Raw genomic sequence first — 25,106 nt, forward strand, 5'->3', positions numbered from 1 at the left:
CTTTTCCCCTGTTCATATGTATACTCTTTTTAGTGAATATGTTTTACACTTTAGGAACGAACATGGCCGGTATATAATATGTTACGTTTTCGTAAGAAATCTGATTCTATTTTTTCTTCAGTTTTCAAGAATTTTCATCCGTCAGCTCTTGTTTTTAAAGTTCAAATCAACTTGATGATGAATGGCAGCGGGGGCAGCTGACATCGACAGAGGTTTTTGACTGTTACCTAAACAACTCGCAAGGGCCTTATTTACGTGTTCATGGCCTTTTGTATGTATGTATGTATGTATGGTTCCCCCATCGGTAGCAAGGTCCTGCCTATGTCTGTGTGGCTTGGCCTTCGAATTTCTTCTAGGGCTTCCACGGTCCGATGGTTCGTCGAAAGAAGGCATCCAACCCTCGGAAACCTACAATGGCCGGCTACCCGTGCCGCTTGCAATAATCTCTTTAGGTTATCCCCAGATGCATTCCTTCTAATTTAAAATGTATCTTGAAAATAAGGAAATGGATAAATAATGGTAGGAAATGTACAGTGATATAATAATAAAAAGCATATAATTTATAAAATAGCAGTAATAAATAGTAAAAAATGAAACATATAATATTTATGGTGTTTAGCATTAGTAATAGTTTTCAAAAGGATATAAAACGCATGTAGTTATAAAATGTGATTAAATAATATTGAATAAAAAATAATACTAATTGAAATAATAGTGAATTTTAAAAGGATACATTTGTGGAAGGATACCCTGTCATATCCATTCAATTGTACAGCTGCAAGTACTTGCTGTGGTAGCTGAAACTCAAACAATAACATTATAAACTTTCAAACATGTGTGTGTGTGTGTGTGTGTGTGTGTGTGTGTGTGTGTGTGTGTGTGTATTTCCTCCTCTTTTTCGTGTTGTTATAATAGTGCCAGGTGATAAATGACATAATGTTCAAATATGTACCATTATTTATGGTTATTTCTATAAATAGTTTTTCATGTGATACAACACAATAATGGTAATGTATTAGATTCTGTAAAAGCATATATATCTGCCTCTATTGAGGCCCCAACTTTCTACTGTTGTTGCAATTGGGTATATTTATTATTTTACTTACAAACATTCAAAGTTAATAAAACTAGCATTCCTGCATACCGGCAAAGCATTACGATCTTGAATTGTTTCATACGTGAAATTTTTCAAATACTTTAAGCAAATGTGAACAGGAGAGTGATCACAAACATGAGAACTGATTGCCTAGGAAACGAATTTCATGGACTCCATCTCATTCGCACACCTTTGGATTCATATGCCACGTTTCCGCGCATTTGTGTGCAAGTCTCTGTTTATCGGCGTATTAATCCCTCCCGGGAGAAATTATATGCTCTCGGCCTCTCACGCTTTAGGTATATTACACACGCACACCTACGGGTTATCTTGTGGTGCTTGTCTAATCAGCAATTTACCGGGTCAATTCGACCCATCAGCTCCTTGATCCATGATTCAATCTGTACTGTTATATTCCTTTCTAGGTTTACGATTGCAATAAAATCTTCTAATTTAGCTGAAATAAATTACTCAAGTAAATCTGAGCCAGGCATTATATACGAGATTATTACAATCAATGAATTCTAAAAGATATATTTAAAGGATGCTTAAAAAAAATCGCGACATCGGAACTGGAATATAAGTGTTAATTTTTTTTCCTAGCAACAAATTAAGTATAATGTTTGTATTCAAATATTTATAAAAAAAGAAGATGGAACAATCTCACCAAATAGCTGCAATCGATATTTTCTCCAGATGAAGCGTGTTCATGCATCCAGCTTTTCCATCCATAGAACTGTTCATCGCGTAGATTCATGACGCACACTAGCTAAGTGGACTGCCAGGTTGTGTGAAGTCTCTCTTAAGTACACATCCACATTTATATGTACTGCCGCAGTACGCGAAGCAGTATAAGGAGAAAGAAAATCAAATTTTCAGCATGACGCCATATTTCTTCCCAATCTTCCGCCAAATCAATACTTCAACAAAAATTCTTCATTTCGCACCCAATTCACATTAACATTCGAGCATATTAGCGAAACTCTCAATTTAACCACAGCTAATAAATTTGAAACAGCTAGCACTAGATTTACTTCTATGACCCACAATATTTCACATCATTACAACTCATTTGTATGAGGGAGCACGTAGTAATTTCCCCATTATGCCGATTTATTTAAACAAGATATTTCCAATTCAGAATTGCATTATAATATGAAAGACCGGACTCCGCACTTAATCTTCTGTCACTCATCGCACAAAAAATTTGGTAAGGGCGGCAGACCACATTTGCTCACAATCGACGCCATTTTTTCAAACACTTTTGGGTACGGGAAAGCCTTAAAAATCTCGGCCCAATATATAATTCGCCAAGCCTTCAATCAAACATATTCCGTGCATATCCACCAGTATTTCTAAATATTTCGGACGAGTAAAAGCCTTAATTTTTATTTTTTTCACTCCAACCGACGAACCAAAACGATGCACGTCAGCAGCTAACGAACCGTACTGCTCGGCAACACGCACGCGAATGAATGTTTACGTGTTCATGGCCTTTTGAGTACAAACTAGTTAAATCGATCATTATTTCTAATTTCTTTATTCTTTTTCTTTCCAGAAGATACTAGGTGATATGAATAAGAAAATAGCAATTGCTTCGATAGCTTTTACTAAGCTCGAACTTTAGAATGGCAAAATTTGAAAGGATTTACTCAACTAGATATGAAAAAACAGAGTAGAACATTTAATTTCAACCAGCTCCGGATAAAAAATATGCATGCCATTAGGAGTATTTGACTCACAAAACTGCTCGAAAATAGCATAAGCAATTACTAGAGCTTTATTCATATCAGCCACTTGTACACTCCTTTTACAAATATACAGTAGAACGCTGCTTATCTTAATTAATGTCGAGAGGATAAACTCAGAATTTTAACTCCTAAAAATATATATATTTTTGGTATTCTTATTTAGGAGAAGATAATTGAGCCTCGTTAACACATTAAAATCTAAATGAAAGTAAATTCGTTTTCTTTTGCCTAACAAGCGTAATGTTTTTCGTGTTTTTAGATCTCGGAGTGCTTGGACAGACCAGTTGGCTCGGTTAACCTGGTATCTCTGATAAGTGGGGTACTATTGTATATATCGAATGAGCACATTCATATTCATGAATATGACTATAGAGGAACTTCGAAAGCTCTGGATCTTCTAAGGGCTGTCCCAACGGTAGATGCAAAACACGGTTTTCGACCACGCTAAAACAATCCGGCTGGCACCGGTGGCGTAAATTGCTGTTTTAGCACAGTTATTGATTTCAAAATTCCCAACAGTTATACGCCTTTGTTCCAAATTCATGCAAATTTGGAACAGGATTTCAAATTATACGACAGACCGATTTAGTTCACGGTGAGAAAATTTTAGCCAACAATGATTTCTTTCACACATGTTTGGGTAACATTGGGTGTGATAATAGTTTCTTTTTGAGATATTATTTGAATGTTTTTTTTCGCTTCAAACAGCCTATACGTTACATAAATTGAGAAAAGATGTTAATAAAAACCATATCAAGTATAAATAATAGATGTCACATTATTCTCGATTTAATATAATTAAATAAAAAGCTTTTCATTTAGGCTCGACGAATTAGTGAATCCAGTCAGCGTTCTAAAATTTGAAAAAAATAAACGAAAAGAAAATTTTAATACTTTTCGATGAGGTAAAATAAATGTTTATTGTTTGTTCTATAATTTTTGTTTTATTTGAGATATTGAAAGATTTTTATTTTCGTATGGATTGCTCGGAGTTTTCGTCAATATCAGCATATTTTTCTGTATCCATACATAAATTTACAAATAGTGAAACAAGTTTTTGTCAAACAAAAATGTCGACAAATCAAAGGAAAATTTCCTTTGACTTTGGGATGAACATTTCTCGTTTCCTTTATCAATGTCAGCAATAACTTGAAAAAAAATTGCTTTTTCATTTCATTTCAACAAAACCTTATTCCATTGATTCAAAGCAATTTGATTGAATTAATTGAATAATTTTTTAAATTGACCTTTTTTCCTCGTTGTGTAGTCATTTTTGCTTTTAAATTAATGATATCCTGGTAGAATAGTTGAAATCATTGTTCTGTCAAAAAGAATATTCGTAGAATTAATTTTAAGACAATTAACCGTGAAACTCAAAACTTATGCAATTTTTCTAATAAAATGGGTTTTTTCTTCTCAATTATTGAGTGTCTGCAATGAAAGTGTTTCCGTTTTAAATTTGCTCCAGCACCGGTGGGGAGTGGGTGTTTTAGCCGATTCTAAAATTTCAAATTGTGCTTAAACTGGTATACTTAAAACCAATATTTACGCCTGAACCGTTGCAGGTGCTCTAATGTATGAAACGAGCAAACTGCTCAATGTTCTAGACTCCCGTTTCGAAAATAAACGAAAAATATTGCTTCAAATCGTTTACCCTAGGAAGTGAACGAAATGATTGTTGCTTGCAAAAACAGGTAAGTACCTTTCTATTGATTGTTCAATCAAACTATGTCACCATGCGTGATCGGAATTTCACATGTTCCTGAAATTTGAAAAAAATGTCTTTTTAATATAACGAAAAGATTCTAAGAGCACCTGCAACGGTTCAGGTCTAAATATTGGTTTTAGGTATACCAGTTTTAGCAAAATTATAAATTTTGGAATCGGCTAAAACACGCGCTCCCCACCGGTGTGATAGCAAATTTAAAACGGGTACACTTTTATTGCAGACACTTAATAATTGAGAAGAAAAAACTTATTTTAATTGAAAAATTGCTATGTTTTGAGTTTCACACCGTCATTATTCTACCAGGATTTCATTAACTTAAAGTCTTTTTAATGAAGTTTGTTCGAAACAAGTAGAAATGGATTGACGATTGAATACCTTTCTTTTTCCAATTGACTTTGACCGATTTCTTCCAGGCCGTAACGAAACCCCCTGTCGAGCTGGATCGGTTTTGACTATTTTGACTAGTTTTAACTTGCTTCATTGACAACGACCTGACTAGTTTCGACCAAAACATTGACTCATTGAACAACTACCAGTTGGCAGAAAACAGTTGAAACCGATTTTTATCTATGATTGAAAGAAGCTGAAAAAGCCAAAATGACTATACGCAGCGAGAAAAAAGCTTAATTGAAACAAAAAAAAAAACATTTTTCTATCAAAAATTAACTCAATTTGGGGTGTTGATTCCAAATATTAATTTAGTTTACCAGTTCTTGTTTATAGGTAAAAATTCATTAAACATATATGTGCTTATGTTTGGGCAAACTAAACAGATTGGCAAACATGCTCCTTTTAAGAATTCTTAAGTAAAATTTTCATGATTATCAGTAGTTTTTAATGTAGCAGACGGCTTTTTTAGCCAGAAATTGAAAGGAATTTTTTTTAAGAATCATGTCAGTTTAGTCAATGTTATCGAACAATATATCATATTTCACGGTTTTTATATTGAAACCGTGAAATATGATATATTGTTCGTGTATTTTATAAATATTGCAAACAACTTTTGACAAAAATCGGTCATCACACTGATATTCAAATTTTTTAATTTTTTTTAAAGTTTATTGTTGTTTTGCGTTAATTTCATTAGGATGCTTTTGTTATTTTCTAATTCATATAACGTTTGAACTTGAGAAACGCTGACTGGGCTCACTAATTCGTTGAGGCCAAAAGCTATTTATTAAAATATAAAGTCAAGAATAGTGTGACATAAATTTTTTATACTTGATACGGTTTTTTGTTAACATGTTTTCTCAATTTGTGTTACGTATTGACCGGTTTTGGCGGGAAAAATACATTCAAATAATTTCTCAAAAAGAAACAATTATTACACCCAATGCTACTCAAACATGTGTGAAAATAATCATCAATGGCTAAAATTTTCTCACCGTGAACCCCAAACGTCTAAATCTCGCGTGAGCTTTCATTACGTCGAATGAAACAGAAACACCGAATCGAGAAAAACGCTTCTGAAATTTGCAGAGTGTTTTTCAAATCCTAATTTTATTCCTTCGCCGATAACCCTTCAAAAAATACGCAATATTCATGGAAACTAATAGTCTTAGATATTCCACATTATGAATTTAATTTTTTGCAATTTTAGAGCTATTTTTTAATCATATAGGAACATACGACATATTCAAACATAAATCGTTCATACGTCTGAACACATTCGTCGTCTGGAGCAAGGTTGCCAGGTGCCCAGATTTGTCTGTAAAACCAAGACTTTTGACCCTTCGTCCAGATATTGGTCAGACACAGATTTTGCCCAGATTTTTGCTGAGAGTGCCCAGATTTTACAGACTTTCAAAATTGACAGATAAAATCAATATTAATGTATCAGATTTGATATGTAAGTGGCAGACTTGACTAAAATCTGACTTGTATTCTTTGATATGACCAATCAATCGTTTTTTAAATAAGATCGGCATGGTACGTGGTAGGAAAAAGTGTTTGTTATGTAGTTATCAACACGAAAATAACCCGTACACCATAGCACAAACACACCTCAAACCCCCCCCCCCCCCCCGCTCACACACGATTCACCAAATTTAATTTCTTGTTTAGTACCAAATTTTTGATTTTCCTTATGCACAGACACACACAGACTTTTTTTCAAAATTGCCCAGATTTTTCATCCTCAACACCTGGCATCCCTGGTCTGGAGGGGAAATTTGTTTCATTCGTCTCTTTTCTTTCGTCCTTTGATTCGTTCAACTTGCACTTAGGGCATCTGTATTCGTGGTCTATTCTTGGGTCTAATTTATACAAGAATTGAACCAAAGAAATTAGATCCGATCCAATGAAAAAACTGGCAACTGCACTCGTGTTCCATTAACTGTCAAACGGTTTAGAACTGCATCAAATTGGATCCAAATCTCATCAGTTTTGGATCAATCCTTATACCACTTCTAAAAAAAGTTGAGTTGAAACTGGTATAATAGATCAGCAATGCGGTTGCTCGGGTCGGAATTTGGGTCTAAACCGGCTGTTTGGACCACGGATATAGGTGCTCTTACGCCCAAATGTTTCTGAGGCAATTACCGGTATGTTTTCAATTTTCTCGGCATAGTGAATGTTAACTTGGTGAATCGGGTGATTGGGTGACTAACAGCAGCAGGCTGCTGCCGATCAGCCTGCTGCTGTTAGTTGTTATGTTTGCTGCTACTGCTGCTGTTCGGTTTCTTTTCCTTGCTGCACTATTTTACAGCGTTCGAAAGCCTGCTTGAGTATCGATTTAAGAACGCTTGAAAACAAGAATCTGAAATAATATTCATTGCCAGGTTGATATTCTGATAACCTCTACTTGTATACACTTGTTTGCTCATGGAATCCATAGCGAATGTGCTACGTTTTTCTTCCTCTGCACATTTGCCGTTTGAAAGAAGGGACGTAAGCAACATTGAAATTGGCAATCAAGGTTTTGTTTCATTCGTCATTTTGAAAGTCTTACATTTTATATATTAAAAGGGTTTAAATTGATTGTTTTATCAATCACATAGGTAGATAATGTTATAATGAAGCGTTTTAGTGAATATCTCAGTTTTTCAAATTTTTTTTCATTCGACGTAATGAAAGCTCACGCGAGAAATCGGTCTGTCGTATACGTCGTATATTTTGAAATCCTGTTTCAAATTTGCATGAATTTGGAACAAAGGCGTATAAGGGCTGTCCCAACGGTAGGTGCAAAACACGGTTTTCGACCACGCTAAAACATTTCGGCTGGCACCGGTGTCGTAAATTGCTGTTTTAGCACAGTTATCGATTTCAAAATTCCCAACAGTTATACGCCTTTGTTCCAAATTCAAGCAAATTTGGAACAGGATTTCAAAATATACGACAGACCGATTTAGACGTTTGGAGCTCACGGTGAGAAAATTTTAGCCAATGAAGATTATTTTCACACATGTTTGGGTAGCATTGGGTGTAATAATTGTTTCTTTTTGAGAAGTTATTTGAATGTTTTTTCTCGCCAAAATCGGTCAATACGTAACACAAATTGAGAAAACATGTTAACAAAAACCATGTATCATGTATAAATAATTTATGTCAAACTATTCTTGACTTCATATTTCAATAAATAGCTTTTAGCCTCAACGAATTAGTGAGCCCAGTCAGCGTTTCTCGAGTTCAAACGTTATATGAACTTTCATTTTCAATAACAGAAACATTCTAATGAAATTAATGCAAAACAACAATAAACTTTAAAAAAAATTAAAAAATTTGAATATCCGTGTAATGACCGGTTTTTGTCAAAAGTTGTTAACAATATTTATAATCCATAATATTTCACCATTTTAATATAAAAACCATGAAATATGATATATTGTTCGATAACATTGACTAAACTGACATGATTCTTAGAAAAAATTCCTTTCAATTTCTGGCTAAAAAGCCGTCTGCTACATTACAAACTACTGATAATTATGAAAATTCTACTTAAGAATACATAAAAGGAGCATGTTTGTCAATCTGTTTAGTTTGCCCAAACAAAAGCACAAATATGTTTAATGAATTTTTACCTATAAAAAAGAACTGGTAAACTAAATTAATATTTGGAATCAACACCCCAAAATGAGTCAATTTTTAAAAGAAAAAGGTTTTTTTTTGTTTCAATTAAGCTTTTTTTCTCGCTGCGTATAGGCATTTTGGCTTTTTAAGCTTCGTTCAATCATAGATAAAAATCGGTTTCAACTGGTTTCTGCCAACTGGTAGTTGTTCAATGAGCCAAAGTTTTGGTCGAAACTAGTCAGGTCGTTGTCAATGAAGCAAGCTGAAACTAGTCAAAATAGTCAAAATAGACAAAGCTCGACATGGGGGTTCGTTACGGCCTGGAAGAAATCGGTCGAAGTCAATTGGAAAAAGAAAGGTATTCAATCGTCAATCCATTTCTACTTGTTCCAAACAAACTTTATTAAAAAGACTTTAAGTTAATGAAACCCTGATACAATTAAGACGGTGTGAAACTCAAAACTTAGCAATTTTTCAATTAAAATGAGTTTTTTCTTTTCAATTATTGAGTGTCTGCAATAAAAGTGTACCTGTTTTAAATTTGCTATCACACCGGTGGGGAGCGCGTGTTTTAGCCGATTCCAAAATTTAAAATTTTGCTAAAACTGGTATACCTAAAACCAATATTTAGACCTGAACCGTTGCAGGTGCTCTAACTGTTGGGAATTTTGAAATCGATAACTGTGCTAAAACAGCAATATACGCCACCGGTGCCAGCCGAAATGTTTTAGCGTGGTCGAAAACCGTGTTTTGCATCTACCGTTGGGACAGCCCTAAAGCGGGCCACAGACTACACAACATTTGTACAAATGCGATGAAATTCGATGAAATTTTGTCGCTGTGAGCACGATTTGCATAGTGTATGGCACTGCTTGAATGAGCGCCCAAACGGTTGGAGTAAAATCGGGCGGGATCGAAATATTTTGTACAAAACATTCTCCCAGCCGGGGTGGAGATGGTTTATTTTGTTGATGTTGCTGTTTTCGCCAGCAATCATTTGTGTTCGCGTGAAATATGTTTGTATAGTGTGTGGGCGAGCATAGATCAAACAATCGACGCGGAATCATCGAATTTGTACAGGCCAATTTGTGTAGTCTATGGCCCGCTTAAGAAAACATAGTTTGTCATTGTTCTTCCCAAATTTTGTGGCTCATACACGGAAAAATTGAGTTATTCATAAAATGTGTTGCGATTACACCTTCAAAATAACTAATCGGTAGTTGCTCAAAATTTGTATATCCTCAAATCAGTTTTGAGTACTTTTGGGTTGCCAATATACATTTTTGAACTAAAACTCGATTATGCAGCTCTGTATAAAAAGTTTGCTGTTGTTGGAATCTGTTGAACAGGGATGTTCAAAGCTAATTGTGAGATTTTTCTGCATTTTAATGAAAAAAGAGCAAGAAGAAAACAATTAATAAGAAGAAAAACATTCATGGAGGTCCGTGAATTAACTTTTTAGAGTTTAGCTATCATAATTCGGTGGAAATAGCGGTACAAAAACTAAAAAATCTACTGGTATGCTGGAACATCGCGAACGGAATCCTGCGAAATGGTCGAGACAAGGTTTCGGGAAAAATCAAGGACTAATTTTGGAAAACTAAAGCGGTGGATTTACCGGAGAGTCTTCCGGTAATCTGAGGGCGATTCTTTTGCGTGAAGGCGAAAAATAAGCCAGCTGCGGTCATTAAAAATATAAATATGAGACCGAACAACATACGGTTAACGACAGGCACTGTGGTTCAAATCACACGGAAAAAAATCCGTTTCCTGGGTGTGGTCAATTACAGATTTTTAGGTAAGAATTCGGTCTTTATTTTACTAGATGTCACAAAACCATGTCTAATCGGTTCAACCTATATCACGATTTCAGAAGCTGAACTTGATTCCCTGGAATTGGAAAAAAAAATATCGAAAACTATGGGATTTCACTGGAACTCTATTGGCCAATCCGAACCCTATCCTCGAGTAAGACCATCAAGCTCTTTCAGGCACCATTCTTCTGTGCATCAAAATCTGATAATTTTTTTTTATCATGAATCGAAAGGCTACTGGCTCGGAATAGTCAATAGATTATACAGACAAAATGCAATCAAATTGATAGTCAAAAGCGACGAAAGATGTAAGTTTTCGTCGTAGTCCTCGCAAAAAAGGGTTAAACATTTTCTAGTTTCTGTTTTTTTTTTCACTGGTGCAGCGCCATGAAATCCGACACGATGGAAGTGAAACTGCAGCAAATAACCATGATAATATGAACAGTACAATCTTTAGGAATACACTCCCCGGATCATATGGATACTACAATGAACATGAAAATCAACAGGTATTAAAACTTTCAATAAGGACTATTTTGAATATAAGATCTAATATTTAATAGATTCTGAAAAAATGATTTTGAATCGAAATTTTCGATTTTTAACGTACAATTGTTATTTATAATTTCATATACTCAAATTATCTTAGTATTGCGTAGTTTGTAGTGAGTCCAAAAACAATACCAGCTCCTTGTATTTTACAATATTTTTTTTAGTATTATTGTTACACCTTTAATATGATTTTTACAAATTTTAAACATTTATTATTTTGAAAGATTGAAATTTCATACTTTTCCCCAGGTGCATTTCCTGTTCGGCATTGACCCATATTTTATTGAATCACACTTCGACGACTTTGCCAACAAGTTTATCGGACATCTCGCAGAAATCGAACGGGAGTTAATAGCACGAGCTGAAGGGTATTTCAATCAAGTATATAATCATAGTTTTAAATTGTATCATTTAGAAAATGCGATAAATATCTGGGCTCCTCGGAACTCTCCCTTAAAGATAAACCGAAACCGGACTGTGTCTTAGAGCGACGGCGGTGGATTCTTGAAAAGGGAGCCAAATTGGAACCGAGAAATTGATCTCTTGTGACTGATTTGTTTACTATAACTAATAATAACAATTATTCAAAACTCTTTTTGCAGATTCTTCTTTCCCTTTTGGCATTTGGTTTGGCGACATAGACGTGAATCGGTACCAGTTGATATTTCCAGTTGAGCTACCCGAATACGAAAATATTGTAACATAACAGTTCCTGTTGTAGTTATAAAACGATTAGAAACAGTGTAAAAAAACGTTTATCAAATTATATCTGAAACCATAAAAAACATTGCACTTATCTTGAATTCCAAAACGACGGTCTGTTGAATATGGCGTTAAGTTATGTTACTGTTTAAAACTGTTAAAACTTCTATATGGCAGTCTCACTTGAGCTACGGTACGTATCGCATCGTGTTTTCAATAGCCGTGAGCAAACCAAACTTACCCCTTTTTTTTCGCTTAATTTTTCATACTTCCTTCGGAGCTGAAATATGACCCCCGGTGATGATAATCCGGAAAACCAAGTTAAGGTTCAACGGGTTAGAAAATATCCCGAAAAACATCCTGGACCATACTTAGTGATCGCCGAATCAACCGAAAACCAGTTAGCTTGTGCCAAAATTGCCAAATCTTTGATAAAAAAGTTTGGCAATGATTACATTCGTGCGACGCCGATGTCGAAGAAGAAGTTAAAAATTTTGATGCGAACAAAGGAGTCTGCAAATTGTCTGGTAGAGAAAAAGGGCGATGACCTCCGATTTGTGATACCGCAACGCTTAGTCGAGTGCCTTGGTGTGGCTTATGTGGAAACAACAGTTGAGGATGAAGAGTTAGCTAATGCTGTGTCTTATGATAAGCGAAAGTTGATGCAACGTGATAATCCTGATATTTTAGAATTCCGTCGAATCATTCGAAATGTTGATAACAAAAAAACACCACTTTACACTGTAATATTTACATTTTCTGGCACCGAACTACCAACACACATCGAAATTGAGAAAATACTATACCCATTAAAGAAATATATTTTTCCGGTTCGTCAATGTGGTCAATGTTGGCGGATTGGTCATATTAAAAGCCAATGTAAAAGTCAAGTGAGATGTAATAAATGCATCAATGGAACGGGCGAGCTTGAACACATTTGTTCTGCTGACGAACCTCAATGTGTGAACTGTAATGGATCGCACAGAGCAAACGATCACAAGAAGTGTCCGAAACTTATATTGAAAAAGCAGAAGGATCAAGAACGGAGTGAAACATTCTCCCAAGGTCAAACTGACTGGTTTTGCCAAACCGGAACGAAAAATGCTGCGAATTTCAACTGTGTACAACAACAACAACAACAAGTCCTATCGATATCTCCAACCTCAACGGCTAATATTCGAGCTAGTGCTGCTAAGCGACGCTGTGGTGATGATGATGACCTGGAAGAAGAACCGCCCCGTCTCGAGGTAAATATTTCGGAGGGGGTGTGTGATTCCATTCAGGCAAGCATCGGCTCCAAGGAAGTTATGGGAATCTTATGCGAAATAACGGATGAAGGAATAAGAGAAAAAATTACAACAGAAACTCTGGGAAAAATTTCTGATGTTGTAACGCAGAACATTAGATCTTATCTAGGTTCCTTGCGTTTATGATAAATGATCACGTCGAACAACGAAGAGTGCAGAATCCCACTGCGTTGTATTCAGTGGAACTGTAGAGGAGTTCTTACCAAAAAATCGTCGCTTATCCATTTGATTAACTCTGAAAGGGCCAACGTGATACTTTTAAGCGAAACGCATTTAGATCGTTCCAAAAAATTTGTCGTTCCACAATTTGACATTTTTAGAACCGATGGCAGGAGCAATTCAATGGGAGTTGCCCTTGCAATAAGAAGAGAACTCCGTCCTACAGCTTTTACCGTACCTGGATGTTTCGATATACAACACACGTCTTGTCAAATAAAAAGCAGATTTGGAACTTTGACCGTAGTTTCGCTGTATATTCATCATCAAGCAAATGTGTCTAAGGCTAAATTTGAAGAGTTTTTCGCCGCAATTCCCTCACCATGTATCATTGCAGGAGATTTCAACGCAAAGCATAGTCTTTGGGGTAACGAATCGGATAATACTCGCGGTTCACGTATAGCAGAAGCTCTGGAGTGCAGCAACCTCGTCGTCCTAAATAACGGAAGTCCAACTAGATTCGATGTAAACCGGTCGTGGAGCGCAATCGATATCACACTGGTTTCATCTGATTTTAGTTTGGATTGTGATTGGAACGTTTTGGAATCCCCGAATGGCAGTGATCACTTTCCAATCATCTTTGGTACCGATTCTACACCGATAGAACTCCGCAATGCGAATTTGAATTTAAAAAAAACCGATTGGCAGAAGTTTTCTGATAAAATAGAAGAATCTTTAGCTGATACTCACGACACCCAATCCTTCGACACTTTCTTTCGTAAAATTTGGTCTGCTTTAGAGTTTTCGACTCCGGTTCCAAAACGTAGTACTCATCTGCACAAATGCCCTCAACCATATTGGGATGAAGAGTTGACTGCTGCTAAGGATGCAACCCGCAGAGCTTTTCGCGTCTGGAAAAGAACTCTGTCCGCTGATGCATATGATCACTATGCAATCAAGGAAAGATTGTTTCGAAATTTGGTAAGAAAGAAAAAATCCGAATCATGGCAGTCTTTCTGCAACAGTTTCGACAATACAACAACATTACAAACATTGTGGAAGCTCGCCAAAAAGTTTAAAAATGGTACCTCATCCGCGAATCGAACTGTTGATGACAAAACTCTAAATATGATGTTGGACAAAATAGCCCCTCAATCAGCGAAAAGCCCAGGATTGATCTTTTCACAATGCGAATGTGATGATCATTCCAGCAATCTGTCATTCAATGTTTGTGATATTGAATCGGTGATGAAAACCGGTAAAGACTCGGCGCCAGGATTGGATATGATACCCTACTCTGTTATCAAAAATCTCCCCTTAGTCGCTATTCGATGTTTAGCCAGAATTTACAGTGATATCTTCTCCAATGGAACGATTCCTCCCACCTGGAAGGTTTTCAAAATAGTAGCCATTCCTAAACCGAATCACGATTTACCTACAGTGTCCAGTGTTCGCCCAATAGCATTAGCATCATGCTTCCGCAAAATCTACGAGATGATGGTTAAGGAAAAATTAGAATGGTTCATTGAAAGCAACAACTTGTTTCCTAATGAAATTTGTGGTTTCAGGAAAAACAAAGGCACTATGGACGCGTTGCTTCCACTCATAGAAGAGTCATCAAAAGCTCTGAACATGCAACAACACGTTGTCGTGTGCACTGTTGACATCAAAAGTGCCTACGACGATGTTGAAATTGAAATACTTGTTCAAGAATTGAGAGCACTAGGGACTCCTGAATGCTTAACTCAAAGTATCTACAAACTTTTTGAAGAACGAATTTTGTCAATCACTGGGAATTCTGGTTTGATAGAAAGGACTACCTGGAAAGGCCTCCCGCAAGGTTCACCCCTCAGCCCTATCTGCTTCAACGTCGTTTTGACAAGACTTCTGCGTGATTTACCAGATGATGTTATTAAAATAAACTACGCCGATGATACAACGCTTGCTGTCAGAGGAAATAATTTAAATAATAGCTGCCGAGCACTTCAATCAGGGATCGACACATTGGTTCACGGTTTAACGCTTCTTGGGTTTGAAATTTCTCAAACTAAGAGTAAGTGCCTCCTTATTTCGAATCGACAAACTGAACATGTACCGGATATAATAATTCATGGCGAACCTGTAGAATTCGTTAATTCTATAAAACTTTTGGGAATGAATCTATCGACAAATCTCTCCTGGTCACATCATATTCTACAGATCAAAAAACGCACAGCACCGTATCTCAATTTCCTTCGCAGTATTGCCGGCCAATATTGGGGAGCCCACCCTTCGACAATGATACACATATATAAAGCATGTATTCGGTCGATCATTGAGTATGGTTCAATATTTATGACACAACTGAATTATAAGGATGGTCTAATGCTGGACAGAATTCAGTGGGCATGTATCCGTGTATGTTTAGGGTCAACCAAAACTACTCATACAGGATCGCTAGATGTCTTAGCTGGTTTATGTCCTCTAAGCATAAGAAGAGATTCCTCGGCGCTGCGGTTCGTTAACAGAAGAGCTTGTTTGAACACATGGCACCAGCAGTTTGTAAATCCAAATTTGGAAACAAGATCCTTCACCACCGGTTTGCAACGAGCTCTCCACCACGTCAACGATTTTTTTCCTCTGCAAAACACGCTGGAACAACTGCCCTGTTTTTTGTACAAACCGGATGTACGGAAAACAGTGCTTTCTATCGATCTTTCGGTGATGGACTTACGATCACAAGAAGCTTCTACCGCTGCTTTAATAGACACTTTGTTAGAGGAAAAATACTCAGAAAGTTCTATTATAGCAACAGACGGTTCCAAGGATCTACTAGGCACTGGTTATGCAGTCGTCAACAATTTTGGTGCTCCAACATGCAGTATCAAACTCCCTTCCACAATGAGTGTCTACACGGCGGAACTGCTTGCTATCAGGAAGGCAGTTTCTATCATCTCTGATCTGCCAGCAGGTAAATATGTGATTATCACTGATAGTATGAGTTGTCTTTCTAGCCTTCAAAACAACAAAATGAGTCCATCGAACCCCGTTGCATGGTACGATATTAAAAAGATGACTACAATGGCTCAACAACAAGGTTCTGAAATCCATTTTCTTTGGGTACCATCACATCGAGGAATCCAGATGAATGAATGGGCTGATCAAGAAGCAAAACTGGCCTGCAGACATGGTTTGCCGGACGATTACACGTTCACTGTGCATGATGTCTCCTTCCCAACTGTTCAACACGCTAGACAACGGTGGCAAAGTGCATGGAACGCTGGAGCCAAAGGCCGTTTCTGCCATAGTATCCTTACCAGCGTTACAAGTCATCCATGGTTCCATCAACTGCAACTCGATAGGAGAGAAATAGTTATTTTGTCAAAACTCATAAGCAACCATTCACGGTTACCTGCACATTTGTTTAGGAATAGGATAATCCCCAGTGATGTTTGCAACTGTGGCGCGATAGACGCAGACCCTGATCACTTCCTGTTTGCTTGTTCGAACTTCAGTGCGAAAAGAAATGCTCTATGGAGGATTCTTGTGAACAAAGGCGTTGTTCCTGATACACAAATTTTGTTGAAGAAACGTGATATTGAAATTTATAAAACAGTAGCAAAATTTTTCGTAGAATGTAAAATAGATTTATAATTTTCTCTGCTTCCAATACCCACTTGGCCAGCTATGTAACAGAGGTTAAGCCAAATAGATGTAGGAAATAAAAAAAAAAAAAAAAAAAAAAAAAAAAAAACTTCTATATGGAGACACTGTTTTAGCAACAGTTAGGGAATGGTTTAAAAAACGCTTATGGATAACGTATTCAGGGCATTGAACTGTTTCTAGAATGAACATGTGTAGGCATATTTTTAACGATTTGTCAAACCGTCAATCGAACTGTTACGGAAATCGAAATGATCATTGTACGAACCGTTTGTACTAAGATTACTGTTTTTTTTATGGTACCTCATATAACGTAACCATTGAAAAAAACTTTTAGATTATATCATTAAACTGATAAGAAACTTTATAAAAATACTGTAATACTTACAGTCAGGTTAAGAATAAAAAACGCTAGTCAGTACGGTTTAAATGAAATAAAACGATACAAATATTTTTGATAATTTCTTTATTCATTGTATTTATTTATTTCACATTTTAACACTTGCACTCTCATGTGGCACTTGCACTGTAACCCACCTTCGAAATAACGAAATATATCGGGTTTCATGTCCCTCCTGTTCAATTCCATGTCGCGATCGGCCTTTCCTCTGAATGTAAATAAGTGCCTCAGGAACACTCCCAGGATGCTGAAAAATGCAAATCGATTATTAAAAATTTATCAACACACGACATTGTGTTTAAAGCTTACCTTCATAATCTGTTTTCCAGTAAATTGCATCTTTTAAAAAGAGCACAATTGATTTTCGCCGCAATAAGAAAATTTTTTTAACAAAAATGGCTGACTTGAACATGTGCTAGCAGCTGTCAATATTTGGTTAGCTCTGTTCAATGATGAATTACAATAAATGTTTAATTATTAATAATGGAAACTAAACGATTTATGTTACCGTTTTTTTTTTCTAGATCAAATTCGAATGTACATAGAACAGGTCTGTAACATTTGACAGAAGGCATGAACGCTACAGATAACGGTTCGAGATCTTTTGTACGATTATTGATAAAACTGAATTAAATCGTTGAATGGTATCTTTCACCTTTTCAGAAACCATCACATTTTCACATTTATGTTCATAAAAGATTCTTATCGTTGTCGAAGTAAAGTTCAATATAATAGCTACGTTTACAGTGACAATCACTATTTACACAGCAGTAGACGAATCGTAGAGACTGTTTGAGATTCAGTTTTTTAGTATGCGGGTAATGATTGCTTTTTTATTCCTGCCGAAATAAAATTGAAAAGAAATAAAAAACAGTTTTCCGGCACTCGGATGAACGGTTTATAAATTGAATCGAGAATAAAAATTTTATTGCTACGCAGAAGAAGAAATTTTTGTATCTTTTTTTTTGAGAAATTTCATTAATTTTTACTTTTCTGAAGAAATCTTTAAAATGCATGGGCATCCCCATGTCAAAATATACAGAATTGACTAAGGGTACGAACACAGTGAGCGCGAAGCGAACTGCGAAGCGAAATATTCATTCACCGGATGAATTTCGCAAGTTCATTTTTGAAGGCCGGCCACAGTGTACGCGAATTGCGAAGCGGTTCAACACTGAAAAAAAACCTTCTGTTTTGCAAAAATTAATCACATGTGAAAAAATCTTTGCAAATTAATTTGCAGAATCAAAACTGTGAGCGAGGGATACGTACCGCGCCAAAAAAAAATAATCCGCGTTAATTCCGAAAAACCACGTTAACTTCGGAAAACCGCGGAAAAACCTTGCGCGTTCTAGGACCGCGGGGATTATGAAAAGGAATCTTAAGGTCATGAATTGCCTGGACTTTATGAGTACGTCGGAGAATAGATTTTTGACACCCAAATCCTGTATGACGGCTTCAGCCTAACACCAACATGCTTTAAATGACTGAAAATCGCATAAAACAAGCATAATGTGGATATTAGGTGAGAAGAATCAATTAGAAAAAGTCGAAATTTGCAGTCTGACGCTATGAAACGCCATTTCAAAATCCAATACGGCAGCTTTCGCTCAACTTTTAAATATTTTAAATGACTTGAAATCGCAATAAAAAAAATCTACCAAAACTATGACAAAAATATAACAAAATAATGAAAAAAAATTACAATATAATAACAACAAATATTACGAAATGCTGACAAAACTTCGATAGAAATATGACAAAGGTGACACAAATATTACAATATGATAAAAATATACCAAATCTATGATAAATTTGACATTAAAATGGCAAAGCCTTAACCAAATTTTAAAAAAATCTGACAAAAATTAATAAAGTTGACTAAATAATAACAAAAAATTAACAATAATTTCAAAACTCGAAATAAAAACTTTAACAAATACTTGACAACATTATGGAAAATATGAAAATTGAAATAATAATATGAAAAATCAAAATTTACAAATATGACAAAATTTTGCAATAAAATTACATAAATCTGGCGATACTATGAAAAAAATCTTACAAATGTAATAAATATATATGTAACAAAGCTATGAAAAAATATGATAAAAATTTAACAAAACAACGATAAGAAAACAAAATTATGACAAACAGTTGACAAAGGTTGTTATAGTACTGTAAGATTTTTGTCATTTTATTTTAATTTTTGTAATAATTTTGTCATGTTTTCATTTGTCGTATTTTTGTCATAGTTCTGTCAGATTTTTTGTTCATTTGATTGTGAGTTTTGTCTTTTTTCGTTCGATTTTAGTCGTTTTAACATCTTCTCTTCATACTGAAAGCAACTGCATTTCACACAACTGCATTCGATGATTACTCTTGTATTTGAACTCACGGACATTGGCTTAGGAGGGAACTAACTTGCCAACTGAGTTACATTTTTAACATATTCAACATTATGTAATTTTTTTTTAATTTTGTGTTTATTTTTTGTCAGATTTTTGTGATTTTATTGTAAATTTGTTGTTATTATTTTGTCATTTTTGTAAATTTGTTGACAAATATTGGTCCTTATATTAGTTCTGTCAGGTCATATTGTCAAATTTTGATTATAATTTTGCCATACATTATTTTTCTCATTTGTTATAGTTTTGCTGCTATTTCTGTGAATTTTTCTTCATATTTTTGTCTAATTTTTTTAAATTTGTCATATTTTTGGCATAATTATTTTACCACATTTATCGTGTTTTATTCAAAGTTTTGTCATTTGTCTTTATTTCTTTTGTCATATTTTTTAATTTTAGTAATAGTTATTCATATTTTCCCACAGTTTTGTTATATTTTTGTCAATATTACTTTAGTTTTATAACACTTGTCATATTTTTGTTTATTCATTTCATGCTTTTTTAAATTTTGTTAAATTTTTGTCAGTAATTTTTCATCAAATTTTTTATCCCTTTCACTCATTTCTTATATTTTGGATGGACCATACGATTTTCAGTTCTTTATTGCATTTTGAATTAAGCGGGAACCGCCATCTTTTATTTCAAAATGGCGTCGGACAGCCAAATTCGACTTCTACTTATTGAGTACTTTCATCCAATACCCATATTGTGGGAGTTTCATCTGCTTTTAGTCACTTCCAGCATTTTAAAGTTGAGTGGAAGGGGCCATATTGGATTTCAAGATGGCGTCGGATAACAAATTCCAACTTCTATCCGTTCAGCCCCTTCGCCCTATACACATATTGTGGGGCTTCCATGCCACCGGTCGTTTATTGCCAGTTAGAATTTGTTTCAATTGATAAAGACTGAAACCGCGTTTTTTTTTTCGAAAATCCGCGCTAAAAAACCGTACATTTTTTATTACTAACACAGAAACGGCAATGATAATTAAATAAATAAACTTTTGAAAAATATTTTTTTGATAAATCATTTTACGATAAAACATTTCCGAGAGAATATTTTCAGTGTATGTCCAGATGAACAGATGAATTCGCGCGATCCAGCCGGGTCTTCGCACGAAAATTCGCTTGCACTGTGGCCGGTCGATGTTTTTTTCAACGTGTTTCAATGAGAAGCGGTTTTTCGCGCGAATTGGAAATTCGCTTCGCACTTCGCACCGCGCTCACTGTGAATTCGACCCAACTGGCTGAAAGCTTTCACGGCAAAAATAAAAAACTCATCCGCCACTTTTTTGTATGCAACTCGGACAAAAAGTGCAGGGACTTACTGTTAAGTTTAATGCATTAAACTCAACTTTAAGTTAAGCGTATTTAACTCAACGTTAAGTTTAGTGCATTTTACTCAACAGAAAGTTTTTTTAATTTTTCTCGCCGGTGCGTTAAATCGAGGAATCTTTAAAATAAGCGATTTTTTCTGATTAAAAGGCTAGATTAAAATAAAAACTAGGAATTTCAAGGCAATTTGTTTATTGAACTATTAGGTAGTGTAATAACTGCTGCTTCCAACGGATTTCGTTTGGTTCGGTACTGGACTCGTTTCTATTTTATCCCGTACTAGAACGCTAATCACTTCGCTCCCGGGACAGATTCGGAGTTTCTTCCGCACCAATAACTGTACATACGTACAACTGTACGAAATCATATCTTTCGGATGACTTCTACACTTCCGGGAATCCTTTTAGAAAACATCCAGATATTTAGGTGGACACTATTGGACTATTTCTGACCCGGACCTCAAACAGAAACGTTGGTATCTATTCCATCGGTAAGACCTGTAACACCAAATTTTTCTATTGTACAATATAATTCACAAAAACTGACATTACTGACCTGATTTGGTTGCGGGATCCTTCATCGAAAGTAGTCAGCTTCAAAGGGGTGCCACTGCTATCAGCATCAACCCATCGGGACCTAATCCTGACGTTCATCGTAGTCCGGATTTTCGTCTACACAAGCAGCACAGCATGGTAGGGTTCTGATTCCTGTCAGGTAAATTATTTGCCTCCGTGCTTCGGCTTTTCGGTGTTTCCAGTATTTTGAGCATGGATGATCACGTAATTCAGATGCTACGAGTTATCGTTCATTCTGCAAGCCATCTTCCTGTTTCGGCTGACAAGGAAACTGGGGTACCGGGAACACAGTCCAACTTCCGGGAAAATGTTCACAGAATTTCCTGGCGACCGCTTCCTTGCTTCGGACATTTCTTGCCGTTTTTTGCTACGTGACCAGTTCTAATGTGGTGTGGAACTTCTTCAGCACCATTTAATCGATGAAAAGTTTGTCCTCCAAACAAACGACTTGGTGATGCGGTTCGGATCTGTCTGGAGATTTCATTTTAACAATAAATTAATACATAATTTAAATCTGATCAATACTCACTGATTTCATGTGGCTGCCTCCGGAGGATTCTGGCATGTCAAGTTCGAATTTGACCGCTTTTCTACTGGAAACTTTCTGGAGACTTTTAATCGCAAAAATTCTGCGGTATCCAGAACCGCCGTCCGGAAACAAAATGGCTGATGAAAAGTACTCACGCAATAGTTTTCTTGAATAAACTTTTGAGATGCATACAAAACATGAAACGAAAAGTATGCAAACAAAAGAAAATATCAAAAAACTCTCGGCTGCGTAAAAATAACTTACTCGGTAAGTTTTTGGCAGTTTGCGTGTTCGATTGTGTAAAAGCTTTTTGCTCACGCTCTGTATAAAGCGCCCAAACATAAAACTAAGTGGAGACACTTTTCTCGAAACTGTATGGATTTTTATACAGAACAGAGTAACTTTGTTTACCGTGTATAATATTATTACATGCACTCAATTTTGGGTTACAAAAACCCACGCAAAGCGCAAAAAAGCAGACAACTGCTAGTGGGTGGCTGGGTTGCCAGGTGCCCAGATTTGTCTGTAAAACCAAGACTTTTGACCCTTCGTCCAGATATTGGTCAGACACAGATTTTGCCCAGATTTTTGCTTAGAGTGCCCAGATTTAACAGACTTTCAAAATTGAGTGATGAAATCGATATTCATGTATCGAATTTGATCCATAAGTGCCAGATTAGACTGTAAATCTCGCTTGTATTCATGGGTATTTGACCAATCATTCATTAAACTTTTTTAAAAATAAGACTGGCATGGTACGTGGTAGGAAACAGTGTTAGTTATATAGTTCTCAAATCGAAAATAACCCGAATACAAACAATCCCCCCCCCCCCCCCCCCCCCTTCACACGCATCGGCAAAACTCTTGTTCAGTACCAAATTTGTGATCTCCCTTGTGCACAGACACGCACAGACTTTTTTTCAAAATTGCCCAGATTTTTTATCCTTTACACCTGGCATCCCTGGTGGGTGGACACATCCTGGCGCTTAGAGCTCGTGTCGAGCTGTCAAAATAAAAAAGCGCACGTGAAAAGTGCAAACGACGTGCGCGAAAGAGCAGCCAAATCAGGAAAAAGGAAAAGCAAAAGGTGCCGGAGCAGGCCGAACTGCCCCGAAAAAGAGCGTGCCGGAAACAGCCTTCGAAAGAAGGCCGTTTCACGGGGTTTCAATAAACCCGAGTCGTGACAAAGTGTTCGCGCCTAGGATCGCTCCCGGCGGCGCGACTCATTGCTGTTTTTTTGGCCACAAGGGCCGTATCGAAATCACCGAACAAAGAGTGATTGGTAGCACAAATACGCGCCCAGGATCACTCCCGGCGGCGCGAATTAGTGTTGTATTTCGGCCCCACTATCGGCCACGCACCGAAACTTATCGGGCTAAAGGAAGCGCGACGTGGTGGAAAGTTCCGGCCAGAAGAGCCATATAGTATCATATCAGCCCCGAACCGAAGGAGTTGGGCTCAATATCTCCGCGCCCAGTGATCGTTTGTGGCGAGCCAAAGGAATTGGGCTCAGTAAACTGGCGCGCAGGATTATTCCCGGCAGAGACAGTGGTTTCCGGCCAGAAGAGCTATACAGTGTCAGCACTGTGCTAAAGCGAACCGAAGGAGTTTAGTTAAATATTTCCGCGCTCAGGATCATTACCGGCAGCGCGATCTTAACGTTATTTTCCGGCCAGAAGAGCCAAACAAGAAGTGGTGACGAGCTGAAGGAATTGGGTTCAATAGTTCCGCGCCCAGGATTATTCCCGGCGGCGCGAATTAGTGTTGTTGTTTTATTTTCGGCCACGTACCGATCTTCATCGAGCCAAAAGGATATTGGCAGAACAGACGCGCGCCCAGGAGTAATCCCGGCGGCGCGATCCACCATCAGTTTCCGGCAAGAGCCGAATTGCCGCTATTAGTTGCGGTATGTTGTGTTGCTGTTGAATTCCTGTGAGACGAGCCGAGGGAGTGTCGCTTCCATTTCGCGTGCCTAGGAAACATATTCCCGGCTGCGCGACCACCAGCGAAAGTGTTGCTTTGTTGAACGAGCCGAAAAGGAAGAAAATTTGTGTGCCGGTTCGCAATGCCGAAGGGAATTAATAAATGGCTCGCAGTGCCGAAAGGAATTGATCCGAGGTGGCGATATCACAGGAGGAAACAGGTGAGCTTTAGCTAAGGGGGACTGGTGGGTGGACAAATTTTATTTTCTTCGCGCACATTTGCGCATTTTATTAAGTTTGCCCAGATATCTGTTTGGGACAACCCGAGGCAATAACAGACAGGCAATAATATTCCAGATGAAGCTGCTACCTATATCAAATCAAATTTACTAAACGTGTTATTGATAAAATATGTTCTTTTAATTCGCAGAAAGCGAATAAATTCTAATTTAATGGGTAAATTTAGTGAGGGGAGAGAGGGAGTAAGCTCGAGCGTTACGGATTGTGACATAGGGGAAGGGGGCAGGTATGCTCATCGTTAGGTAACGATAATTTTCTCCAAAATATCAGTTTAATCGCCGCTTTTTTGATGTCATGCAATCTTTGCAGAATGATAAGTGAACTAAAATCAGCATAAAATTTGTAAACTTCAATATGATAAAAACTGGTTTGTAACCTTTCGCATGCAAACTGAGTTAGGGGGCTTCATACGCGTCTGTTCTCCATGTCAGGGGCGGCGTGCGGAGTGCAACAACGTCCTGGTGGTGTTCGGGACCCAAAACAGCAACATCACGACGGTCCTCCTGCGAGATAGTGGGGTTAGCTGCGGGCCTTGCGAGCCAGTGACTGCAAAAAAACATAAGCAACGAACAACGAACAACAAATTTCGGATGGAAATCGGCAAAGACCCACGCGACAAAAAGGGACTTGCGATTGGAAACTTGGAACATGAAACTGCAGATCTCTAAATTTTGTGGGCAGTACCCACGTGCGCTCCAACGAATTGAAGATCCGCAAATTCGACATCGTAGCACTGCAGGAGGTATGTTGGAAGGGCTCCACGGTACGAACGTACCCAGATGGTCGTGCCATCTACCAGAGCTGCGGCAGCACACACGAGCTTGGACACGAGACGGTTGAAAATCAAGGGCCGGTTCTTCAACATCAGCATCATCAACGTG

General features: G+C 37.0%; 1 long non-coding RNA gene across 3 annotated transcripts; it reads left to right on the forward strand.

The window, feature by feature from the left end:
* Nucleotides 1-9,894: 9,894 nt before the first annotated feature.
* Nucleotides 9,895-11,820, forward strand: LOC129755592 (uncharacterized). 3 transcript variants are annotated; one of them, XR_008739288.1, is made up of 5 exons: nucleotides 9,895-10,382; nucleotides 10,458-10,706; nucleotides 10,782-10,907; nucleotides 11,200-11,331; nucleotides 11,553-11,820. It is a non-coding gene; the product is annotated as an uncharacterized LOC129755592 (long non-coding RNA). The 3 variants fall into 3 exon arrangements; XR_008739289.1 differs by having other exon boundaries at nucleotides 11,200-11,318; XR_008739287.1 differs by lacking the exon at nucleotides 11,200-11,331 and having other exon boundaries at nucleotides 9,896-10,382.
* The last annotated feature ends 13,286 nt before the right edge of the window (nucleotides 11,821-25,106 follow it).

The sequence above is a fragment of the Uranotaenia lowii genome, chromosome 3 (assembly GCF_029784155.1).
Source record: "Uranotaenia lowii strain MFRU-FL chromosome 3, ASM2978415v1, whole genome shotgun sequence".
Lineage (NCBI taxonomy): Eukaryota > Metazoa > Arthropoda > Insecta > Diptera > Culicidae > Uranotaenia > Uranotaenia lowii.